Below are 27,379 nucleotides of genomic sequence, written 5' to 3' on the forward strand. Positions count from 1 at the left end.
ATTAGCACTAAATATACAAAAGTACAACTAACGTACTAAAAAAACCTTTATATTCTGTCACGGGAAGGAACTTGTTTTGGTAGAAAGTGTACGTTCAAAGGTTGTTTTAGTCGTGCAACAGAAAACTCACATTGGACCGATAGTCTAGCTAGCGGTCTGGATTTGGATGGAGATCTGAGGAGCAGTTAACCATAGTCCTCAGAAATCGACCGGAGTTTAAAATGTCAACACAAAGAAAGCCCAAGGTAACGGATATCCTAAATGAGTGAAATCCGGCGGAATTTCCATTGGCAAAGGAGCAATCCTGGAAGTGGAACATGGTGGATATAGACTACTGCAGTCCAAATTCAAAATACTGGGGAGTCGTCTCCCCCCGCCCCTCCTCCCCAGACTCGAAGTTCACGGGGGTTGCCAGGTTGAGAACACTGAACCCAATTTCCCACAATGTCAATGTTAGCTAGATGCTAGTCTCGCATTGCCAGACTCCACAGTGCAGCAGAGTAGCTAGATGCTGCTATGTTGACAGTCATAAAAGCCTGTGCCCTCGCGGAGCTTTGTACCCGACTGACAGCCACCCTTTCTCAGCTAAACCTTACTGGAACAACTGCTAAAAACACCGCAACCTCGCAGTTCTCTCTACCTAACTGACAGCCACCCTTTCTTGGCTTCAAATTACGGCAACAACCGCTAAAAACACTGCAATCTCGCGGTCCTACCTACGAGTACTCAATACTATACTCTACCGCTAAGACGGCTGCCGCACGTTGTTTTTGCGTGTTTGCGTTTCAGGTCTGGCAACCCGGGTGTCTAAATTGACAGTTGACAACAACACACAGGCCAAAATAAAAACAGACGTTCCATAGTATTTCAACGTAGCATGTTTCCTTAATATCTGCTGACATATTTTTTTTATTTAATACAATTAATATATTTCATATTGGACCTTTAAAGTACACACTTTGAAACGCCATTGTGATTCCCCCTCCTTGTATATTAATAATCATGTCTTGGTGAAGCAGCTTTCAGCCGCCCTGACCGAGTCAGAGAGATGGACAGTAGACGGGTGTGATGGCATGGTAATTGGTTTAGTGTATGATTAATGGCTCAGATGGCTTGGTCGATGGGAGAGTGGCTGTAAACTTCGGTGGCACTCTCCCATAAATGCTGTCACCCTCTGTGTGGAGATGCCCCCTCCCCCCTTCTCACAGTCTAGAGAGTAAGAGCCTCTGCTATAAATTTGAAAAAAAATTAAAAATAAAAGCATTAAAGATAGGACATGTGTCAAAGACAAGCAGCGTTTCAGTTACTACATAATAATTATCCCCTCTGACCCCCGACACATCGACATCATCACAGCCAGCAGGACTCTGTGTGTGTGTGTGTGTGTGTGTGTGTATGTCTAGCCTTGATTTACACGTGTTATTTTTAGCCGCAGTTGGTCCTGTTGGGTGGAGTTTGTTTTTATCCTACATGACCAGAGAACAAATCAATATCAAACATACCCTGAGCTAGTCTTTGTGTAAGCATACTGTGTGGCACCACAACTCACCAGTGCAAAGTTAAAGGTTTTTATAAGGTAAAATCAAATGGGAGACTGGTGGAAAACCTATGATGTCATTATTGGCTGAAATATTTACTATGCCGACTGTCACAAAATTTGCAATGGATAAGATCAATTTACTTGTTATACAAATGCAAGAACATAAAAAGATTCGGTATTTTTATACGGTTAAACTGAAATTATTAATCAATTATCTAATTAGACAGAATATTAAGTAGCAACAATTTTTTTGGTAATTGACTAAATACTTAAATCATTCATCAAGCAAAAATATCAAACATTCTCCAATTTCAGCTTCTCAGATATGAAGACTTTTCCCTGTCATAATAAACTGAATAACCTATATTGAAGACACCACCTTGGGCTCAGGGAAATCAGAACTTTAAAAGTTTCACTATTTTCCTAGATTTTATGGATTAATTGATTAATTGAAACTAATTAGCAGCAAATTGATAATGAAAACGAGATCAGAGGTCAAGAGCAAAAATTGTGATCGGACTCCACAACCATGGTGTTGCATGTGCTCTCTGCTGCCGTTTATCAAACAAATATTGTCCCTTAAATTTGAAAATGTAAAGTTTCCATGTTAAAGTGGTTTGAATAATCACTCGATTTTCAGTGAGATTGAACTCTGATTACATCGAATTGATCCTCATACAATGAAAGTGTAATTACTAGCAGACCAATCTCTGCTTTCATCGCAGCAGAGCTCCTCTTGGTTCCACTTCACCGGCCGTATCCTTAAGCTGTGGAAACATCCCAAAGAGACCCTATAGTAAATGATAATTAACTGCAGATACAATCCATTCATTTGAAGGAGGTGTGATTCACCTCCCTTTTTTTTCCTGCCGTGGCACGGAGAAAGTACAACAATCTGCCTTTTGATTAATTGGTGGTGTCCGTGGTGCAGTTCATTTGCAATCTATTACACCGTATTTGCTTTGTGTCAGAATGCAGCCCAAACACAGTGCATCATCTCAGAGTTGGAGGAAGGAACAGAAGGAGAGTTAGAGTCTGTTTGGTGGCTTTAAACCAGTTGACTGTACCACTGCCTGCTGATAATAACACTAATGATAATACCGATATTAATACTAACAGCAATAATTGTGTGACGGCTGTAGGGATAAGTATTTTAACTCTGATTTATTCTGTCAGAGCTAATCTGTCTTATATGTCTTATAGTGTTTGTCTTTTTTTTTGAAGGGTTCGTTCACCCACATCACACAATAAACACTCTGACTTCTGTCTGTAAGACAGCTGCTGTTGAGTTTACCAAATATTATTTTTGAAGCTTTCAATCACAATAGAGCTGAATTGATTAGTTGGCAAATATTTTTATTACCGATAACTCATTTGAATCGTAATCAGTTTTGGACTGTTGGTTGGACAAAACAAGCACTTTGAAGATTTGTGGCATTTTATGGACGAAACAATTAATCAAGTAATACAGAAAATAACTGGCAGATTAAACGATCAAGAAAATAATCGTTAGTTGCTGTCCTAATCATATGAATACATCTAGTCATTGTTTTACAAAATTTGGGTGCCAAACTCAGTGATTCCAAGCAAACTGTCATTAAAAACAAATTCATTAAAGTTATTAAAGCTATTGTTTCACATGTATAACGTTTTTCTTTTGATGTAATTCACAGTGCAGCACAGTTTATTGTATCTAGCATCAAGTTAATGTTTTTATCTGATCCTGCATACATGATATTGCATTGTGCATAGTGTGCATTGTGATATATATTAATGTCCCTACTAGAGCTGAAATGATTGGCGGAATAGTCGATTAGAGGAACATTAGTCCTCTATTCGATTAGTCATTTAAGTATTTTTTAAGGCAAAACTTTAGAAATTCACTGGATCCAGCTTCTTATATCAGAAGAAAATCAGAAAAGGATTTATTGCCATGTAAGTAAGTATATGTGAATATTTTCTGTTTTTCTTTGTCCTTCATGATAGTAAACCAAATTTCTTTAGGTCACATTAAGCTCTGGGATCTTTTACGGGCATTTTTTTGCAATTTGCTGACATTCCAAAGATCAAACGATGAATTGATTAATTGAGAAAATAGTCGGTACATTAATCAGTAGTGATAACAGTTAGTTGCAGTCGTAACGTGATTAATCCTTATGGTCACAATATTGAATTATCATGCATGTGCCAGACAGAATAGCTGCTGTGATGCAGTAGCTAAATGGTATCCTAATAAACAAACAAACAGAGCTGAAGAGAGGCGACAGAGATGTTCCCACATCTGCAAAGCCCTCTTAGTACCTAGTGGGAGAGCTGCTGACAGCAGAGTCTCAGGCTTAGACTGAGGCAGGGGAGGGCTGAAGGTTCCTGTATCTGACCTGGGGGTCACTGCCGGGGCTGAGTGGAGGACGGAGGAGGACGGCTGGAGGTAACGCCAGCAGGGCAGAGTATGAGCGTGACAGATGGAGAAGAGAGAGCAGGGCAAGGAGGAAGGAAAGAGGTAGCATGATGTACTTCTACAGTGATGTTTAACAGCCGTTCTGAGAGGATAAAGGTGTTCTGGGCCAGATGCCTCAGCATAGCACAGGTGTGTAAAGTGTATACTCAAGGATTTATAGGGTATTTAGATATCAGATGACTTTGATATTTGACATCCAATATGGTTTTCTGCAAAGATACACAGCATTGTAATTTCAGAGAGACAGCTTAATCTAATGGAATTGGATCTCTTTTTTTTTTTTTTACAGTTTAGGAGCCTGAGACAGTTTGCATTTTGCTCCTCTTCCCCTGTAACCTCCGTTCTTAGCTTATTATCTCCTAAAGAAGTATAATAATATTACTATTGTTTATATTATATTATTATCGACTAATCTGCCGATTATTTTCTTGAAAGATTGACATGACTCAATCAACTAATTGATGAATCAACTAATCATTGCAAATCAATAAACATTTAAAGTGCGAACAATCATCTCACCAGCACCATCAGTCTGGAAAAGACACAGCACTGAAGACATTTTGTATCTCATCATTTGTTTTGATTTATTGCCAATTAACATTGTAAAATACTTTTGAAACTGATTTGCCAGAGGATCACCAAATTAATTACATTTACGTCCTCCAGGGGACATGAATGTCTGTACAAAGTTTCATGGCAATCCATCCAATAGTTGTTGGGATATTTCAATCTGAAGCAAAGTGGTGGACAGACTGCCATTTGCATTCTTAACAATAACTGGCAAACAAGTATTTGCACTACAAATCATATTTCTTTGTTCATATATTTTTATTTTACTTTCACCTAAATATTTTAATGATGATTTTTGAATACCACTTTCCAGACTGATATTGGTAAAATAGAAAATGTAAATAATGAAGTATGTTCCTGGCCTTTGTGGCTGCCTGTCTGCCTCTGACGACGTCAGAGCTGGCCGTCAGTGTGACGCTGCTCAGATGGTCATGTTTACTGCACTCCAGAGTGAGTATTTACTGCAGTCAGACAGGGCTGGCAGACCCCACTGTCACTGCAAATGGTGTTGTTGGGAAAATAAACAGTTGTAATGAGACTGTAGGCTGTCAATTGAGACTGCTGAAAAGTGCTTCAATCTAAAACACAGGAGTGTGAGAAGGAGATTGTCATGTCACAGGGATGAGTTCTTATACGAGGTTAATCTAAGAGCAATTAAGTTTGTTTTGGTGTACGTCGGGTGGATTTCCAAACCACTGAACTGCATGACCTGAACGACTGAACTGTATTTTCATTTTAGCAAATATTTAAATGTGACCTAACTTTAATTGATTTAGACGCTGTTTGTTCTATCACTCAGATGTCTAGATGGAGCAGCTTGATAGAGTGAGTTGGGTGCTTAACCTGAAGGTTGATGATTTAATAGGCTTCCTACAGGAAATGATGTAAACCTGGTGTCTGGGAAAGGCTGACACTCAATTATTCATGTCCGTGGAGGTGCGTACTGTGACTCTTAGACAAAGCATCTGCCGAACTGCTGACGATGCTGCTGATCTTTTGCCAGGATAAAAAGACAACGGTGCTCTAATCTGCAGATCAGAGCAAATCAGGGAATTCGTCAAAATGAAGTTGCCGCTGTTATCATCTCTACATCCTGATGTAGGCGAGGATAAGGTGTTGCTAAGTCCACTGAGGAGGATGATGTAATTTCCAGGAGAGCATGCTGCCTCTCTCCTCCCCCTCTCTCCTGTCCTATGAGTGTGTGTGTGTGTGTGTGTGTGTATGCTCACCTTCATCGTCTGTGTTTCTGAGAGCAGTAAGGAACAGGATGAATTTTTAATGAGCAGCAGCGTGGCTTCCCTTTGCTCCCTCAGATCGCTTTCCAGGACAGGGAGTCTCTCATGATCATAGCAGCATGCACACAGGCAGCTCTGGATGGGAACACACACACACACACACACACACACACACACACACACACACATGTAAGACCACATTTTCACCTGGAAATGACTGCAGATGTCATGCAGATATGAACCACACATGCATGCTTTTTTTCTTTCCTCTCAGCAGTGTGACACACTCACACTGCATTACAATGTGTGTGTGTGTGTGTGTGTGTGTGTGTGTGTGTGTGTGTGTCATTCTGTGACAGGGCTGATGCTGTGCCAGACTTTAGGATGACTGCTTGAACAACTTGTGAAAATGAATCTTTTATTTATCCAGAGTGTTCTTCATACAGCTTGCTGCAGGGCAGCTCGGCCACAGAAGTCAGAACACAACTATAAAAAGGCTGCATGTCTGGGAAATGAAGTACAACTGAATATAACTGCCTCCAGGGCTTCCCTTTCCAATGTCTGCATTGATCACTGAACAGAATATAATTATCTTTGGCCTTGATGGCAACATACCAGTTTGAGTTACAACAATAAAACGGTGAGAATTAGCAGAACAGTCTGATTAAATTATGTGAAATAAGACACAGACTGAAACACGGTTTACATGTTGTGGACATTATGTTCCTCACCATGATTCAGATGGTGTTTCTTTCAAGATCAATGCTAATATATAACACTCATTCCTCATTCTGCTGACTAGAAACACACTTTTCTATCAAACTTTTTTTAAAAGAAGCCTATAAAATGTGTCAGTGTTTAATGTGGATTTAATACGAACAGCCAATAGTATTGCCTAAATAAAGTGCAGAATAAATTCAGCTAAATGAATATTTAAATCCTATAATAAGAAACAGATTAAGCATTTTAGGACACATTTCATGACTTTTGTTTTATATTCAGTGATGCAGACAGTTTGTTAAAAATAACATGTCACGGCTAGAAAACGTTTGTGTCCAATAACAGTGTTATGTTGGCTTACTCATTTATATTATTATTCACACCTGTGCTTTGCCTGCTGTGACAAGACAACGTATCTTCTTTGAAAAAAGGCTGATTGGGCTTTTTCTGTTGTTTTTAATGCAACAAGATAAGCAAACAATTAGGTGGAGACATGTAATACAACTTTGATAAAGGTTAGAGTTACATTTCCTGTTGTGGCGCTAAGAACATTTGTTTACAGTTTGAGAAATACTTTTACTCACAAACTAAACTCACAGAAACACAACCATGATAAACCACCTGCTTATAAAGTTATTTAAGCAAGAATATTAGCAAAACACACATCCAGCCAATACAGAGCAATGTGTACACCCTTTTGTAGTCACGTTTTTGTGCACCCGAGTGTTAAATATTCAATCTCCTTTTTACTCTGCTTTGGTCTCCACCAACGGCAGAGAAGAATATCTGCCTCTTTAGTTGTTAGGTGTTTAACTAACTATATTCAGTTTCAAAACCTTAACATCAAATAAACATAACAACTTGCACAAGTTGATTGTCAGCCCTTATTTTTTACATTGTTGAAGTCATGTTACAAACTTACTTATTTTAACCCCACACACAATCATTTCCTAACCATAACTAATGGGTTTTGTTGCCTAAACCTAAACACATAGTTTTGTTTGAACTTACAATGTCAACGTGTTCCCTGCGTTTAAAAAAGTGACCGTAGTGGAGCATCACAGATTGACGTGCAGGGCTACCCAGTGCGTTGACACCAACGACAAAGCGTCAGTTGGAATGAGAAGAACATGTTGCAGCAGGCCCTAATGATAGCGGTGTTCCATATAATGGAACATTATCCCATGTGCCATGCCAGCATGCACAATATCAGGATCCTGGAGGTGGCTCAACTAAATGGAATGCAGCCATTAATAACGTTATCAAATACAACTGTTCTCCTCCTCCTATTACATAAATATATGCAGGGAAAATGATCAGAGCTTAAGGTAAACTTATCCTCAACCTCCACCTTGGATTTTTTACCTACCACAATATTGTTTTCAATGCCATATTTCTAATATTAAGACATTTTCCTAATTTCAATGGAATTAATATACGTGTGATTCTACAACAATCCCTCACAACCTTGGAAGTGTGTTTAGTGGATTTTCTAGCTTTCATCATGAAGTGCAGATAGTAGGCTATAATGTAATTGGTTATACTGTAAAATGAAGCATAAGTAAACATGGCCGTATCTACCATTGAGGACACCCCCCCAAAAAAAAAAAGTGATTTAACTGCCTAAAATAAACTTGTACAACGCCAAGATAAGACTTGTTCCTCTGTCTGATTATCATCACCGTCATTGCTTGTGGGTTGTGGGTGACTGAGTAGGCGGTGAAGTGGAATTTTCTTGGCGTAACTATACGATCTTTGGTCAACGAAGTGGTTTTTGGGTATAGTGTCAACTAGTCTCGCATTTGAAGCTACCGTTATATGATAGTTGCTCTCCTAATGTCTTAAAATGCGCATATTTAGATCAGGGAAATAAAATAGGATAAAATCCTGGATACGGGCCTGGAAGTAAATACTAAAACAGTAACCTTTATTGATCAAGAAGATTAGTCTTTTTCTTAGTTTACGCCCCTTTGATTCACTTGGCATATGTATTCATTTTATCAACTGCCACCGCTACTGTATATACACTATATGCCCTTGAAAGGTCACTTACAAAATGAATGGACATTTCCTGATCACATATTTACATACTTAATTTCTCTCACTAACTATATAGAATCAAGCTTACTGTGAATGTGATTCCCAAACAGCAAATGTAGGTCATACTCCTCTCCAAATGTCATCCTGTCAGAAACGTGCTTGTAGTACGCAGAGAGACGGGCTCGTCACTGCTAACCACATACAGGATTAATTAAAATGATTACCCAATAGAATTAAGTGCCGATCACACGGCTTCTCATCTCCTCTAACCCGACCCCCCTCCCCCTTTTTTTCAGAGGCCATGATATAAATTTCCTCAGCAGCTACATGGGGATTAAACTGAAGAGAAAGACACAGGGAAGGATGGGAAGAGGAATGAAAAGAGGTTATGAAAAATTGGCGGGGAAGAAAAATGTTCACTGCTTGTTCAATATGAGAGGAGGGGGGGTGAGCACACACAGATGCAAACATACCTAGCAGGATTTACATAGATGTAATAAAACAGGGAAATGGATGGATGAATACATGCCTCCATCCATCTAGCAATCTTGCCTGCCCTCCCTTCCTCCTCCCAGCATGCCGCGCTGCTCGCCGCTGCAGCAGGGCAAGAGATGACATGTGGACACTGAGTGAATTACCAATCGCCACCGAGAGAGAGAGAGAGAGAGAGAGAGAGAGAGAGAGAGAGAGAGAGAGACAGACAGACAGACAGAGAGACAGACAGAGAGAGAGAGAGACTTAGGGGAGGTGGTTTGACGCATCCAGACTGCAACCATTGGCTGTTTTTTTCCCTACATTAAAGATTAGAAAAAAAGAACTGCAGAGAAGCACTACACTGAATACTGGATGTATCTCCCCCCCAACTCCTCTCTCCACCGCTCCTCTCTCCAAGTATCTCCCTCCTCACCCCTTTGCTTCTCTGACCCTCTCTCATGCTACTTCACCCTCTCCCCCACTCTCACATACTTTCAGCTCAGGGAGAGAAATCAATAGCTACAAATTAATCATTCTGCCTTGGGCAGTCCAAAAGAGGAGGTAGTGGGGCTAGTGGGGATGAGTGTGGGGCACCAGAGAGCGGGGCATTTAGAAAGCTACAGAAAGGTAACACACACACACACACACACACACACACCTCGACTATCAGAATAGTGTGTTGAAACTAAAGCAAGAAAGCTGTGAACTGGAATATGGGGGGCATTAAAGGAACAACAATATGCTGAGTTTCCACTGTTAAAGTTTACTTTTGAAAACATAATTTGGGTTGTGTGTTTACTTAGTCTTCTCCGGGAACCATCACCTTATCGTGGTGGAGAGGTTTGTGTGTCCCTATGAACCTGAGGGCTGTGTTGTCTGGAGCTTTGTGCTCCTGGTAGGGTCTCCCAAGGCAAAGTGGTCTCAGGTGAGGGGCCAGACAAAGAATGGTTCAAAAATCCTATGAAAAATCGAGGAAGGGATGAAGTGACCCTGCCCGGAGGAAGCCCGGGGCCCCCGTCTGGAGCCAGGCCCAGATGGAGGGCTCGTGAGCGAGCGTCTGGTGGCCGGGTTTGCCACGGAGCCCGGTCGGGCACAGCCCGAAAAAGCTACGTGGCGGACATCCCTCCATCCCATGGGCCCACCACCTGTGGGAGGAACCGCTGGGGTCGGGTGCGCTGCCACATGGGTGGCAGTGAAGGTCAGGGGCCTCGACGGACCAGACCCGGGCAGCAGAGGCTGGCTCTGGGGACGTGGAATGTCACCTCTCTGTGGGGGAAGGAGCCGGAATTTGTGCGGGAGGTGGAGTGCTACCGGTTAGATCTGGTGGGGCTTACCTCTACGCACAGTCTTGGTTCTGGAACCATACTCCTGGATAGGGGTTGGACTCTTTTCTTCTCCGGAGTTGCCCAGGGTGTGAGGCGCCGGGCAGGTGTGGGGATACTCACAAGCCCCCGGCTGAGCGCCGCTACGTTGGAGTTTAACCCGGTGGACGAGAGGGTCGCCTCCCTACGCCTGCGGGTTGTGGGGGGGAAAACTCTGACTGTTGTTTGTGCATATGCACCAAACAAGAGTTCAGAGTATTCGGCCTTCTTGGAGACCTTGAGTGGAGTCCTGCATGGGGCTCCAGTCGGGGACTCCATAGTTCTGCTGGGGGACTTCAACGCGCACGTGGGTAATGGAGACACATGGAGAGGCGTGATTGGGAGGAACGGCCTCCCTGATCTAAACCAGAGTGGTTGTTTGTTGTTGGACTTCTGTGCTAGTCATGGATTGTCTATAACGAACACCATGTTCGAACATAGGGATGCTCATAAGTGTACTTGGTACCAGAGCACCCTAGGCCAAAGGTCAATGATCGATTTTATAATCGTTTCATCTGATCTGAGGCCATATGTTTTGGACACTCGGGTGAAGAGAGGGGCGGAGCTGTCAACCGATCACCATCTGGTGGTGAGTTGGGTCAGGGGGTGGGGGAAGACTCTGGACAGACCTGGTAAGCCCAAACGGGTAGTGCGGGTAAATTGGGAACGTCTGGAGGAGGCCCCTGTCCGACAGACTTTCAATTCACACCTCCGGCGGAGCTTTTCGTGCATCCCTGTGGAGGCTGGGGGCATTGAACCCGAGTGGACAATGTTCAAAGTTTCCATTGCTGAAGCTGCGGTGAGGAGCTGTGGTCTTAGGGTCTTAGGTGCCTCAAGTGGCGGTAACCCACGAACACCGTGGTGGACACCGGTGGTCAGAGAAGCCATCCGACTGAAAGGAGGAGTCTTTCCGGGATATGTTATCCCAGACGACTCCGGAGGCAGTTGCAAGGTACCGAAGGGCCCGAAGGGCTGCAGCCTCTGCCGTGAAAGAGGCAAAGCAGCATGTGTGGGAGAAGTTCGGAGAAGACATGGAGAAGGACTTTCGGTCTGCACCAAGGTACTTCTGGAAAACCGTTCGCCACCTCAGGAGGGGGAAGCGGGGAACCATCCAAGCTGTGTACAGTAAGGATGGGACGCTGTTGACCTCAACTGAGGAGGTAATAGGGCGGTGGAAGGAGCACTTTGAGGAACTCCTAAATCCGACTAATACGCCCTCTATGGTAGAGGCAGAGCTGGAGGATGAGGGGGGATTGGCATCAATTTCCCTGGTGGAGGTTGCTGAGGTAGTTAAACAACTCCACAGTGGCAAAGCCCCAGGAATTGATGAGATCCGTCCAGAAATGCTTAAAGCTCTGGGTGTGGAGGGGGTTGTCTTGGTTGACACGCCTCTTCAACATTGCGTGGAAGTCTGGGACGGTGCCTAAGGAGTGGCAGACCGGGGTGGTGGTTCCCCTTTTTAAAAAGGGGGACCAGAGGGTGTGTGCCAATTACAGGGGTATCACACTTCTCAGCCTCCCGGTAAAGTCTACTCCAAGGTGCTGGAAAGGAGGGTTCGGGTCGATAGTCGAATCTCAGGTTGAAGAGGAACAATGCGGATTCCGTCCTGGTCGTGGAACAACGGACCAGATCTTTACTCTGCAAGGATCCTGGAGGGAGCCTGGGAGTATGCCCAACCAGTCTACATGTGTTTTGTGGATCTGGAGAAGGCGTATGACCGGGTGCCCCGGGAGATACTGTGGGAGGTGCTGCGGGAGTACAGGGTGAGGGGGTCCCTTCTCAGGGACCTCCAATCTCTGTACGACCAAAGCGAGAGCTGTGTCCGGGTTCTCGGCAGTAAGTCGGACTCGTTTCAGGTGAGAGTTGGCCTCCGCCAGGACTAAAGCTTGTCACCAATCCTGTTTGTAGTATTTATGGACAGGATATCGAGGCGTAGTCGGGGTGGAGAGGGGTTGCAGTTCGGTGGGCTGGGGATCTCATCGCTGCTTTTTGCAGATGATGTGGTCCTGATGGCATCATCGGCCTGTGACCTTCAGCACTCACTGGATCGGTTCGCAGCCGAGTGTGAAGCGGCTGGGATGAGGATCAGCACCTCTAAATCGGAGGCCATGGTTCTCAGCAGGAAACCGATGGAGTGCCTTCTCCAGTTAGGGAATGAGTCCTTACCCCAAGTGAAGGAGTTCAAGTACCTTGGGGTCTTGTTCGCGAGTGAGGGGACAATGGAGCAGGAGATTGGTCGGAGAATCGGCACAGCAGGTGCGGTATTACATTCAATTTATCGCACCGTTGTGACGAAAAGAGAGCTGAGCCAGAAGGCAAAGCTCTCAAATCTACCGGTCAGTTTTTGTTCCTACCCTCACCTATGGTCATGAAGGCTGGGTCATGACCGAAAGAACAAGATCCAGGGTACAAGCGGCCGAAATGGGTTTCCTCAGGAGGGTAGCTGGCGTCTCCCTTAGAGATAGGGTGAGAAGCTCAGTTATCCGTGAGGAGCTCGGAGTAGAGCCGCTGCTCCTTTGCGTCGAAAGGAGCCAGTTGAGGTGGTTCGGGCATCTGGTAAGGATGCCCCCTGGGCGCCTCCCTAGGGAGGTGTTCCAGGCACGTCCAGCTGGGAGGAGGCCTCGGGGGAGACCCAGGACTAGGTGGAGGGATTATATCTCTAACCTGGCCTGGGAACGCCTCGGGATCCCCCAGTCGGAGCTGGTTAATGTGGCCCGGGAAAGGGAAGTTTGGGGTCCCCTGCTGGAGCTGCTACCCCCGCGACCCGACCCCGGATAAGCGGATGAAGATGGATGGATGTTTACTTAGTAATACAATGTAGTGCTGCTGATTTGATGGTAGGTGTGCAGGTTGGTAGTTTAGAAATGGGACTAATACCGCTTATAATTAGATGTGCAACGGTGCACAAAAGTCAGTTTGATTTGTACCCCGGTGTAGGTGTCACAGTTCGTTGTAAATTTGCGGAAATAAACCCAAATGCATAAGGATACTTTTCATTTATTTTATTTTGAACAGACTGTAGTTAAAGTGTCAAAGACAGAAAAAAAATCATCTTGCCGGGGACTGAGGTAACATTGGTAAACTATTTTCATTATAAAAAATATGCAACATTTCAAACACTTGTACAAACACTTCCCAAAAGGCAAAAGGTCACAACAGGCTATAAAACCAAAAAGCATCTCTTATGCTATGAAAGTTAAAGTACAAAATACGGGTTGCTTTTTCCTCATCCTAGTGATTGGCATAGCGTGACTGACTCACGGCGTACTTTCAAAGAATTTCGGGTGGAACTTGCTTGTGAACTTTGGTAACAATTATGTTTATCAGTCCATGTACCGTGTATTCTACGTGCAATAGAAAGTATTAGCATCAAAATATACTTAAAGTACCAAAAGTAAAAGGTACTCATTATGCAAAATGTCCCATTTAAGAATCATGTATACAGTATTATATTTTGTATTATTAATCTGAATCTACAAAGTAACTTAAGTCATCAAATAAAAAATGTAGTGGAGTAAAAAGTACAATATATACGTCAGAATTGTAGTCGAGTAGAAGTCTAAAGTAGCAGAAAGTGGAAATACTCAAGTACCTCAAAACTGTATTTAAGTACAGTACTTGTGCAAATTAACCCTAACCGTAAACTTTTTTAAATTAACTGACTTTTATACAGCCCTTAGTCCGTGACACAGTTATGTTTTTAGTGGTTTTAAATTACTCATTTTAAGCCAATCCCTAATGACTTCCTAACCTTAAAGTATTTTTGTTTCCTAAACGTAACTAGTTCCATTTCATTTCAACATTAACTAAGTGTTTAAAACTGTGCCTGTTAAATTACATAGAACAGTCATGTTTAAAACTGCTACCGGGGTCATGTGTTACGGTTACCTGTTAACCCGCAGTGTGGCAGTAAATAGAATGCTCATACAGTATATGTCGTTTTGGGAGTCATTGGCAATTGACCTATTCTGTTGTTTAAGTATGAGGATGTTTTGGAAATGGATCGGGTCTGGTATGAAGGATTTGTCCAGTGTTTTGCTTCATACAACATAGATGAAGTAAGGAGGTCATCCTGGGGCGTTGTGGATGCTTAGCAGTCTATTCATTTAGGTTTTCCTTTTTACGTATATTTTAAAATGTGGGTTGAGACTTTATAAAATAAGAGTGAATAACTCTGTATTTTAGTGTTCAGATATATTATACTGCCACACACAATTCAATTTGTAATCCTGGGCATACAGCAGCCGTCTCGCAATGCTGGAATTTGTCTCTCCTGCTGATGTGATGCCGGGCTGAGTTACAGTATTGCACCTCAGAGAACCTGCTGTAATTGGCAGAGATGGGAAAGGTGACTATGATGGTGTCATCATGCATTTTCTGATTCCTGTTATCTCTGCTTTTAAAAACGGAGCTCGGCTTTGGTGGAAAAGCTCAAATAGGCCTTTCGTTTGGATGAAGTCAGTGTGCTGTCAATGGAGCATCTCCAGGCTGCATGTTTTGATGACATCAGAGTCTTTGGCAGAGAGAGAGAGAGAGAGAGAGAGAGAGAGATTCACGATCACAAATATTGATCAGCCTGTCCGAACGCCCTAGAAATCATGTGAATTTGTAAACTGAGTAATGTTTCCACTTGAGACATCCAATACTATCCAAGACGGCACAAGATTTGTAATGTGGGCATGAGATATTGTGTTTACAGTAAACCCAGCATTAGTCACCCTTACGGGCTTATTTCCCCCCCCCCCCCAACAACTGCCCCAAACTCCTGCCATCAAATTCATCACTACTCAAACGTAACCATTTACCTCACTTCACCTTTATTGGAAATTGCTGCTCTCTTGTTTGGCTTTTATTCCTCTGTGTGTTTGTCTTTGTGCTAAGACTTTATCTCTCCTCAATAACCTTATCTACTAAACTGCTCAAGTGTTGCTGAGGTCTGCAGTTTTCAGGAACAAGAGGACACTGATGGAATTATTTAAGTTTAGCGTATTTAGGGTCACACCAGTTGCTTTTTTGAAATTTTTATCATTTGTCAACTCTTATTTTGCAGTTGCAAGAGGGTTCGGGAAGGATCGTTGAGTAACTCAACTGATAATTGACTTCATAAGATGTTTGTACAATTAGCAATTATGACCCATATTTACATTTTATTGTCATGGTAGTAATAATGACGGGAGAAAACAGGAAGTATAAGAGTGCATTTGTCAACAACAAAGACAGGACTTTTACCCAGGAGGCAGAGGTTCGTGTCCCGTTTGAAAATAAAAGTAAACGGAAAGATGTTGGCTAATGTTAGCAAATCTCGCCTTGGCCTTCCTGCATGTAAAAATGAAATGCTTAACAACGTTAACACCATGTTTCAAACCGTGACCATTACGTTTAGATATAAGCAGTGGTGGAGGAAGTACTGAATCTCAGTACTTAAGTAAAAGTACAAATAACCAGAGATATATTTACTTTAGTAAAAGTACAACAATGAAAACCCTACTTAAGTAAAAAAGTACCTGATTTTAAATGTACTTTAAGTATTAAAAGTAAAAGTACTTGCATAACAATTTATTATCTTTATGTCTATATTCTAATAATTAAAAACAACTGTATGGGCTGTGGCATTTTAATTAAGTTAGTTTTAGGTTAATGTAATTGTGCTTACCATCTGTGGCCCAGTTTACATTCTGACTTACAATTCTGGTTATCAGGGTGATCTGCAGAAGCTCGACTGAGCATTCACTGTCCCGTGTACACACATTTATTTAGCAAGAACACACGGGCTTGGACAACAAGTACGTGGCTTCACAGCTGAGGAGGACCCTGAAGTGTTTTTAAGATAGATATACGGGTTGTATATTAACCCTATGTGAACGGATGCTTCACATATGACCAAGCAGAGTATCGGGAGCAGCGGTAGTACCGGGAGCAGTACGCGCCTGGCCAATAAATGCTATGGAAGGGCGGGTCTTGGCGTGGCCATAGTGGGATTCGTAATATCGCGAGCGGCACTGGGAGCTGGACGGCCGCTACTGAAGGCTTCCCTGCGGACTACAAACGTGTGACGGTCAGAAAGACGTTTTAGCAGGGGGAAAAACTGATCAGAAAATGTAACGAAAATGTAACGGAACGTTGTAGAAATGTAGTGGAGTAGAAAGTGTAGATAATTGCTGCAAAATATAACGAAGTAAAAGTCAAAAGTATGCACTATTGATTGTACTTAAGTAAAGTACAGATACGTGAAAAATTTACTTAAGTACAGTAACGAAGTATTTGTACTTTGTTAACATTCCACCACTGGATATAAGGACGGAAAACGCTCCTATGGGTCGTATTAGAGGGTAGGATTACCTTACCTATATTGTTGTGTGGTTTGTAGGACTTGTTGATAAAAATATTATATATATATATATATATATATATATATATATATATATATATATATATATATATATATATATATATATATATATATATATATATATATATATAGAAAAAAAAGAAAGTTACAGCTGTAACTTACAATACTTCTGGCTTTTTGTCTACACACAAACTGCGTTTTATGTTAACAAAACATCTTTTGGAAAACTCCTTCCAGGGTGAAGATTTTCAGAATCTTCATTTTCAGTGTTGTCGTACAGACGAGGAAAACTAAGTCCTTGTCTTTGGCTGAGTGTGCGCTGTTATCTCCTTTGTGAAGCATCACAAATTAGGCGACATTGCGTGCAATGGCGGAAGTGGCCAAAAGCTGAGAACCTGCTGGTTTATTGCGTAATTGTTTGATATTCTGAGGTTACTTGAGTTAAGGTTTACACTTGCCTGTAATGCTAAAAAGCCTCACAAGATTAAAGTGTACAAAAGTAGGCTGACAATTTCTACAACTAGATATGTTAAAAAGCATTGCATTAAAACAAGAGTATGTACCCCCATCTGCCATCTGCACTTAAAACAAGTACTTTGTTTGCCTGAGGAAAGGCCTCTCTCTCTCTCTCACATAGTACATTCACAGTGATGGTGGGAGTGATATTTTACCAGGCACTTTTCAGAAGAAAAACAAAAACAAAGAAGGAGATGAGGGCATTGTACAGAGGAGAGGAGAGCGAGGGTGTTAAGATGAATATCATATGCTGGGAGGAGAGGGATATCAGGGGTCAGGCTAAAGAAAAGAGAGCACGGACACAAGGAAAACCTTGAGGGCTTCCTTATGAGCTCCAGGTAATGAAATGGGACTGAGGACAGGAGTAACTTAGATATTTAGTGTGGGGCTTCATCCTACTGAAAAATGAGGCGACCACATAAACAAAACCTTTGGAAGAGCACTAAATGATTGTTTTATTTCCTTTTTATAAAATGTTTAGATCTCTGGTTTTGGTACCATTCAAATAGTTGTGGAAGAAGTACTCAGATCCTTTACTTAAGTAAAAGTAGTAATACCACAATGCAACAAAACTTGTGTAAGCAAGCATTATGTAAACTCCTAATTTTATTATTAATATAATACTAATATTATTAAATTTACTAAAAAGTACCAACTATGCAGAATAACCCATTGAGTGTTTTATTATATTATATAGTCTATATCCACGACGTTCCACTTCCGGGATTTCTGGATGCTCTTTTCACCGATGTCCGTTACCTTGGGCTTTCTTTGTGTTGGCATTTTAAACTCTGGTGGATTTATGAGGACTATGGTGAACTGCTCCTCAGATCTCTGCAGGGTAAATCCAGACAGCTAGCTAGACTATCTGTCCAATCTGAGTTTTCTGTTGCACAACCAAAACAACTTTCGAATGTACACATGTTCCACCAAAACCAGTTCCTTCCCGAGGCTGTTTTGCAGTGGCGCCATACAATGCTTAGCTCCACCCAAAACGATTGTGATTGGTTTAAAGAGCACGTTTTTCTCCCATCCCGGAATGTTGTGTGGACTAGCCAGACCCTCCTCCTCCGCGCTGTTGAAGGCCTGGCAACGCGAGACTATAATATATATACTATGTATTATTCTGAAATGGGACATTCTGCATACAGTAATGAGTACTTTTAAGTGTAATCAGTAAAATTGTAAATGCAGGACATTTACTTACAGAGTATTTCTTTCACTGTGGTATTGCTACTTTTGCTAAAGTTGTGTTTCTCGCAGTAAAAGAGGAACCAAATTCAGGTCAGTCAGTCAAGTGATGTTCGATCACCAGGAGCTGCAGTCATACTAAGCTTCAACACTGCAGTAAATAATGAGGGAATAAGGAAACACTCACTGTGTTGAGCCCTGGCACTGAAATGCTTCCTACTGTGTCTGAACTTGTTGTGACTAACAGATTTGTGTTCTTCCTCCACCCTTGAGCCCATAAAAGGCCAGAGAGCTCATTCTTGAACTTTAAAAAAAATCTTGCATAAGACCAATGATCACACTGCTAGGATTTATCTCTGCATCTCTCGAGGAGTTGGCAGGGAATGACGAGGATGTGGTGCAACTGAGCCTTTTTCCGGATTATGATGATGACTTATCGTTCCATGTGTTATTAGCGAGAGATGGAACACAAAACATCCTGTTTTCACTGCAAAGAAAGACTGACATATGAACATTAGAGTGAATCATAATCACTGTAAATGTAGCCAACTGTAAAAAGTATCTCTCACTCCCCCTCTCAGAGAATGTGATTATGGGATCTAATATTCAGGATGGATAGATGCATTTTCAGCCCTTGTCAACTCTTCTAAAACACACGAGAGGAGCTTCCTGAGCTTATTTTCTGCCATGCCAACTCAGCGGCTCAGTTGTTAACATGGCAGACCGCCTTATCTTAATCTTTCCAAAGTGGGGATACAGTTACAGTGGATAAGGTCAAACAAACTGCTCAGAAATAACAGGAACACAAAAACACTTACTTACAAAAGTAGGTGAGGGTCAAAACCAGGAGGGCGTCAAAACATGCAAACTAACCCAAAGAGGTAAAGAGAAAAGTCAGTGCAGGCAGAAGGTCAGGCATGCACAGAATGAGGGTTCAGGTTCTGGTTGAGGTCCAGGTGGAAAACAAGGGCTTAAAGCAACATGGACAATCTGGAAACTGACTGGTGAAAAGGGGCTGGTATAAATACTGACAAGCTAATGAGGGAAATGGAGAACCAGTGAGCATGTGGGTGGGAAAGGTCAGGTGATGGGAGTGGCAGGAAATGGGTAACTGTAGGGCAGGAGGGAGTGGCTGAGTGTCAGAGTCAGGTGACTGGAGGAGGTGGAAAAGTCTGAGGACATCTGGTGGACAGGTAGAGAAATGACCATGAGGGAAGTGGGAATGTAGCTGAAAGAAAGGACAGAATGGGCAAGAATAAACACAACTGAGGCAGACACATTGCCAAATGCCAAATACAATATTTGTGGGAGGGTATTCACGACAAGACCCTTGTTTAAATATTTATCTACTGTCTATCTTGTTAAAGTAAGAACTTGTGAAGAGGAACTCCATGGAAGTAGGTGGGGTTGAGCCAGAAATACCTACTCTGTTTCTAAAGTGAGAACGAGTGCTCTGCCTCTTTCTCTGACCCATCAGATTCTGTGACCTGTAGCCAGTGTTGGAGGAAGTATTCAGATCCTTCACTTGAATAAAAATACCTATACCACACAAGTAAAAGTCCTGCCTTGAAAATGTTACTTAAAGCTATAGTGTGTAGTTCTGTCACCTCCATGAGGAATTATAAGTAAAGACAACAACACTGTCGGCGCGTCCACATGATACAGCCTTCTGTGACCGTACAACCCCTCCTTTGCATAATAAAATGACTTAAATGATTATAGTTGCCAATCAATTTTCGCTTCTGCTATACCTGTACATTTTCATATTTTGTGTGTGCAAAAATCATATTTTGTAAAGTACTTGAGTAAATGTACTTGCCCATAGCTATGTTATGTAGAAAATAAAAAAGGGCAACATCAGCCTGCAGTACTCAGTCGGCTTGTGAGCTAACCTTAACAAGGACTTCACAAAACAGGTTTGCAGTACTTCTGTGATATTACTGCGAGTGTTGGATAATCATGTACAAACACTGCAACACACAGAGCAAAGCTAGAGAGAAAACCTGTGTGTTCATGTGGTGGTTTTCATGCCAGTGTGAGATGGATAAGGGAAGAGTAGGTGGGCAGTTTAATACACAGCATATTCGGGTAGTGTGTGTGTGTGTGTGTGTGTGTGTGTGTGTGTGTGTGTGTGTGTGTGTGTGTGCGCGTGCGTGTTGCTGAGAGCAGCGTTGAAGTGCATTTAGCAGGCTGGGGGGGGCAATCAGGACCCCCAACCCCTGCAAACACAAGAGTGAGTCAGCCTACACTACAGGCCTGTAGTCCTGATCATTTCGTTAAGAGATTACACAATATGATAATATATAATATACAACAAACAGGGCACAGATGTTCACATAATTTAAATGCATTAGCTCTAAAAACATTATCCAGCTTTTGACCAAATCTGCTAATGAATTAAAGTGAAAAGGATGTGAATTAATGTCAATATTTGGTCTAAAGTCGTTATCTGCCTTTACATAGACTGATAATATAACAGGATTAATAATCTTTTTTGACCCATTTAGAGCATTTAAGGAGACATTTTGGTTTTTGCCAAGTTAAACCTCTTAACGATCTGACGGCCCGTACGGTGGGCCCGGCTGACATCCTGCCTCACAGAGGCTTTGGTGGGCTCTGTTTTAAAGCGTAGAAAAAGTGAAGGTATTCGTATCATATGAAAGTAAACGATCTAAGGAATCCTAACCCATTGCTACCAACCATGACATAGCTTGTTGGGAAAAATGGGCTAAATAATGCTCAAAAGTTAGGCTACATTTTGGAGAGGGCAAAACTGTTGTGCTAACACGTTGTGCTAATCCCATGCAGTTTGGGGCAAAAACCATCCCAGCTTTCAGATGATGTACCCTACTTCTATGTGGCATATACTGTTGAACTTTTATACCCCTGAACATCCCTGTCCTCCAAACTTTTATGAAAAAAAAAGAGGGCGGAATGCTAAAAAGTTATTGGTTGTTCATACATGGCATACATGATTCTTCTCCTGCTGAACTTTGTGTTTTTACATTCATTAATCAATTGGGCTTTTAGAATTGTGTCATGCATACAACTACAAATTCATATCAGGCAGATCCAGAAGACTGTGTCAAAGACATTTTCAAACACAAGAAAACCAACTCAAACCATTTTTACCATCAGATCTTCAGACCGTCTATTGTCTGCAACATAATTCATAAATCACTGTCACATATACATTTACCATATGATGCTGGATAAATCAGAGTAAATATGAATTAAAGAGTCCTTCTCTAGGCTTTTGTTATAAAGTTAGCAACAGAAACACATCAAAATAGCATCTGTACAGTAAAATATTTCAGGGCTTTATCATGAAAAATGAACTCTCTTAAATCATCCTACTTTGTACAGTACAGAGGAAAATAGGACACAATTGTGTTTTTGCACAATCTGGTGTCCTCCTGAAGAGTTTTGAATTAACCAACCTCAACAGCCAGAGGAAGAACAGCAGCTCTCAAATGATCTTTACCTAATTAGAAAGGTAAGAAAAAACCATTTTACCTTACCATCTTGTATAAAATCTTACTTTTAATAAAGTTATTATTACAGCACTGATGTGTCTGGCAGGCCACTGGTGTTGTGGGAAAATCCCACTACAGTATATTATCCAGCATGCTCTTGTCTCAGTATCTTTTTCTCTCCTCATTTACATTTACATTACATTTTAATTGACACCTTATTCAAAGTGGTTTACACTGCATTAACAGGTAGATGGTTCAGTGTCGTGGTCAAGAACACTTTGACAGAATGCATGAACTAGAGGACACCGTTTTCTGTCATTAATCGGGGTAGTTGAAATCTGTTTAAATTAGACCCAACAGTAAAAAACATCTTCATCCAAATTTGCTGCCAAGATTAAATTAGTTTTTTAGTTTTTTAAATCGCACAAACATGAATCGTATAGCTCAAAATATAAACCTTTTTACATTCACACAACTTTTATTTGCAGCTGATTATATAGGCGGCTCAGTAACAGACGCAGTTTTTAGTTGGTGGAGGGGAAAAGTATAATGTTAAACTGAAAACCCAATGTTTTACTAAATTAAATTCCACAGTACACATTTCCTGACACTTACTAACCTGCTGCTACAGGTTTGCACTTTTTCAGTTACTCCCTGTGGACTTTAAACTAAATCAATTAATAATAATTATTAGCCTTAATTGACGTTTTTATTGATATTGTCCAAAACAGTTGGTTTAGAAGTTCTACAATTAACCCTAAAATGCACAACTATCTCTTCTCCTTCCATCAGTCCAAGTTGTTATTGCCATACTGTATGCTCAGCAGTTACTGTGAAGCAGTCACTGGCAATTCAATTCTTAGATCTGGTGCTCCTTCCAACAATGTTCATACAAATATGTATAAAAAAAGTCAAATCTAATTAGAAGACATACAATAGTGCAGCATATATATATATATATATATATATATATATATATATATATATATATATATATATATATATATATATATATATATATATATATACTGAGATGTAAACAGGAAGGAACCAGGTACATAGGCAGGTGGAGCCAGTGCAGTATAGAGTACAGTACCAGTAGCTATATAGTAGTAAGTTATATGACAATAATCAGGTCTAAATATCTTACAGTAAATAGGTCATCTCTCTCTCTCTCTCTCTCTCTCTCTCTCTTTTCTGCTGTATTCTTGCAGCTCTCTCTATCATCCCTCCTCACAGTAATCGTTATAATCTAGTCAAAAGGCTGCATCGACTGTCTTTGATTTGTAATCTTTTATAGTCTCCAGTAAAAGTAACCCCAATCCCCCCCCTCCCCCCTTTTTAGATCTGTCCTCAAGTGTTCCCGCTGTTATTAACGGCGTTTGGGAATCCAGTTGATTTAAATAAGAGCGCTGTACGTTTCATAAGATCAATGTGCAGCTGTTTTAAGAGGGAATTTATGACGCCCAGGAACCGTCCCGCCGTGCTCACTGTGCAGATTTTGCACTGATATTATGAGCTCACTTCCAGGCTGTGTGATGTAAATCATAGAAAAAGGCTGGCAGCGGGGGTCAAATCATTTAGGATCTCATCACAACGAATGAGCATCAGCTATAACTTCATCATCACCAGCGCAGAGAGGCGAACAATCCACCTCAGCGCTGCTGCCAGTTTATTACACTGAGCTGAATTAAGTGTGATGTTTTCCAGGCTGTAGATATAAACCCGAGGTGAGAAAGTTTAAAGGACGCTTTGTTCTCCCGCTAGGATGCAAAGCACACACACAAGGAGCATAACATCACCCTTGTTTCCATGCAACACTAACTTTGACAACAGCTATCTGATTAGCCTCAGCTAACCCAAAGTGATAAAAGGGAAGACGTTATAAAAATGGAAAGACATGGATTGAGCTGTTTTGCTGCTGAGGAGGATGAAGTGTTTGTTCAAGGAGCTGATGTCGGCCTGAACTTGAAATACACTTACAACCCTCTGAGAGTTCCTCGCATGCTACATCCTGGACCAAGGATGCATGTAAACATTTATTTATTTATAACATCTCCTGTAATCAGTATCCTCATGTGCTCTCGCTGTTCCACCTCACAGCAAACAAAGTCACATCTCCAGATCTAACTGAGAGAAGGCTATGTGTTAATAAAAACATAAGAATTAAAAGGAACAGTGCTTAAGTGTAATTTTTTGCCATTACACTGGTTGGGGCTGAGGCTGAATTGTTTTAAATAGAGTTTTGAGCAGCAGAATGCAAAACTCAGACTACCGAATACGTCAGATTCTTGGTTTTGAATTACATTACATTACACGACATTCATTTAGCTGGAACTTTTATCCAATGCGACTTTAAATAAGTGCATTCAACCCTGAAGATACTACCCAAAACATGCACGCAAGAATCATGTGAGTACATCAAATTCAGCTTCAAGTGCTACATTTTAGAAACAAGAGATAGAGAAAGGTAGACAAGTTTTCAGTCTGCAACTGAAGATGTGTAGGGTTATTGCTGTCCTGATGGGTCAGTGGGGAGTAGGGTGTATGGTTTGACCATGTCCTGGATGTAGGATGGGCCTGAGCCATTCGCAGCGTGGTAGGCAAGTACCAGTGTCTTATATCCGATTCCAGCTACCAGCAGTAGCCAGTTAAGGGTGTGGAGGAGTGGTGTAGTGTGGGAGAACTTGGGTAGGTTGAAGACCAGACAAGAATTGAATTTCATAAGCTGGTCGGCACCTAAAATGTGTAAGTGTAGCTCCAGAGTGAAAGTTGAGGTTTTTGTCTAATAAACATGGATTAGAAAACTGTCTAAGGGGTTTATGTGGCAGCATTGAGCCACAACTTCCCATGTTTGTAGCATGTAGAGCTCAAACAATTAGTTGATTCATTGAGTAGATTAAGATATATCTCATATCAACTTATTTTTAGCAAAAATGCAAAAATTTCAAAAGTTGGGACTTTAAACTGTTGATAGAACAAAACAAGCTATTTAAATATTCAAACTTGGGTTTTGGGAAATTGTGTTTTTTTTTACAATTCATTCCACTCATTTAATCTCTCCACTGTCCACCATATAATAAAATGTATGATTTAGAATGTTTGCATTGAACCATGTTTGCATTGAACCACCTTATGCACATATTTTATTTCATTTGGGAAAAATAAAAATATGTGAGGATCATTAACTGCCATGTTTTCTCAGGCTGTTAGCATGTTGCTGTGGACTCTGGATGAAGCTTTTGAGTTCATGCCGGTCTATTAATTCAGGTCTGGGGGATTAGGTGGAGGTTTGTTGGAGCGTGGCGCTGTGCTGCAGGCAGGACTCAGTTCAGTCCTGCAGAGAGGACAATTTAGGTCCAACAGCGGCATGGCGAATCCACCTGATGGTTAGTTTAGCTCCGTCTTACAGCTCTGCCTCCTGCACAATCAAATAGAGACGCATTACATCTCTTTTTCCTTGTCTTGGTCAACCGTTTTTAGAGGCACAATGTTGCTACTGACTGGCAACTGGCAAAGTTTGGCTGTCTGAGATGAAAGTTGACAATTGTGTAAGATATTGTCAACAGTGGTGGCCGAATAGTCTACTGTCAGTCTACCAATAGCTAAACTAAGACAGTGTGTGTCAAAATTAATTCAGTACAACATGAAATGACGCACAATACACTGGCTGACACGTAATTTTGTACACACAGTTTTAAATAAAGTTCAGGAAAATGAACACTCTCCTCCTGACACAGACTACAACCAATATTTTATTGGACCCATCCTGCAAACTGTGACATTCAATAAACATATACGATCGTTTTCTAAAGGCGCCTTAAAAGTAGGAAAAAAGTGACGTGCAACTCAGAAGATGACATAACCTGATATGAATTGTTCTGGCATTTTACTTTGGTTTGGAAGCAACTAAGTCAGGAGAAACAAAAAGCTGTTGTCACGGTACATAAGGCTTTTGTAGCAAAGTTTGAGTTTGGATTGGCTGACGTGGAGTCTGACGTGATAACAGACAGTAGCAGGACAACAGACCGAGCCATTAAGAATTTGAGTAGAGTTGTTTTAATTGACGTCTCTGTGGTCCCATTATAATTTGTGATTTTGGTTGACATCACCCTGCGGATGAGTCAGTGTGGACTAGTTCAAACTCTGCCTTTGCATCCTAATTTTTATTCTGACGCTGAATTTTCATCATTTGACACCAGGCTTGGCAGATAGGAAGCAGCACTGAATGTTATTGGTCGACGTTGCTGTTAACAAACATTTTAACATGGAGAGGTTTAGCTCTGTTTTCCATTTCCCAGTGTTTACAAGCGCTTACTCACTTCCCTCTAGTTGATTGTCTTTCTCTTCACTGAGTCGGGCAATTTTCTTAAACTGGAGTCAATTCCTCTTTGACTCATTTTACTTCGCCTGCAGCAAAACTGAATCCATCTTGCTGCATTTGCATTCTTCTAGTGACTATGCGTGTGTTCATGCTGCCAATAAATATGGTTTCTCAGTCGATTTGGACAAAGCCATTCTCCAGGAATAAAATTGCCAAATAAACACTAAAGCACATTAAGCTGGTGAGTTCTTCCTCTCTGGTTTAAGTTGAGCTGGTTGATGTCACACCGCTGTTTTTAAATGAGGTTGTGTGTGTTTCTAAAGTGCAGGATCACAAATAAATGCAAAACAGTTTCCTCCCGCCGAGCTGATTACATGATTGTGATCGGCGTAGGTGAGGTGTTGCTTTTGCACTGGCTGTCATTAGCATGAGGTGTTTACTCGGCCTGCGTTCTGGGAATGCCTCTCTCTGTGGGTGCTGCTGCTGAGGGACTCTTCTGAGAACTGGCGAGCTCTTGCCCTGTCTGACCAGAAGGCTGTGACGCACGCCGCTGTGACACTGGTGACTCACTGGTTCCCTGTTCCTGGATCTGTGAAATCTCATCCTGCCCTTCTGCCCCACTCCGTGACCTCGCATGTCCCAGTGTGTCCACACGTCTCGAGTGAGACACTCGAGACGGACCACAGGCAGAAGAGAACTCTCCCACTCCCTCTGACATGAGCAGAGGGTGATGCTGCTTGTCTTGTCTTTGTTTATGAAGTACTGACACCTTACAGAGAAGCAGAGAGAGGAGGCCTGTTGTAAAGAATCAAAATCAAGAAGGGAGAAAGGGTTCTGAACTGGAGCTGAAAAACTACATTATATCTCTAAACAACCCATAACCTGAACTCGTGAGAGCCCATGGGTCTTGGTTTTAGGTTCTGACTACGTTTCCCCTGTGTTTTACCTGTGTGAGAGCCAGGTTAACTTCTGAGAGATGCTGCTCCAGACTCTCGTTCAGCGTGACACTCGTTTAGACTCTCATTCAGCGCACCCTGAGCCAAAGAACAACTGAGAGCCGCTACTAAGCGACTAGTCTCGCATTACCAGCTCTTCCTCCACAGCGCTGCGGAAGAAGGTCTGGCT

The 27,379-nt window shown here is 41.7% G+C and overlaps 1 protein-coding gene and 1 long non-coding RNA gene across 2 annotated transcripts in view; one reads left to right on the forward strand and one right to left on the reverse strand.

Moving 5' to 3' along the window:
• The window catches only part of cacng2a (calcium channel, voltage-dependent, gamma subunit 2a), a 70,042-nt gene that overhangs the window by 9,058 nt on the left and 33,605 nt on the right, over nt 1-27,379 (forward strand). The window lies entirely within an intron of this gene.
• Nucleotides 13,386-19,501, reverse strand: LOC144530524 (uncharacterized). Its single transcript, XR_013503118.1, has 2 exons — nt 19,277-19,501; nt 13,386-14,911 (listed from the first exon to the last, which is right to left on the reverse strand). It is a non-coding gene; the product is annotated as an uncharacterized LOC144530524 (long non-coding RNA).

Source organism: Sander vitreus, chromosome 15 (assembly GCF_031162955.1).
Source record: "Sander vitreus isolate 19-12246 chromosome 15, sanVit1, whole genome shotgun sequence".
In the NCBI taxonomy this organism is placed as follows: domain Eukaryota; kingdom Metazoa; phylum Chordata; class Actinopteri; order Perciformes; family Percidae; genus Sander; species Sander vitreus.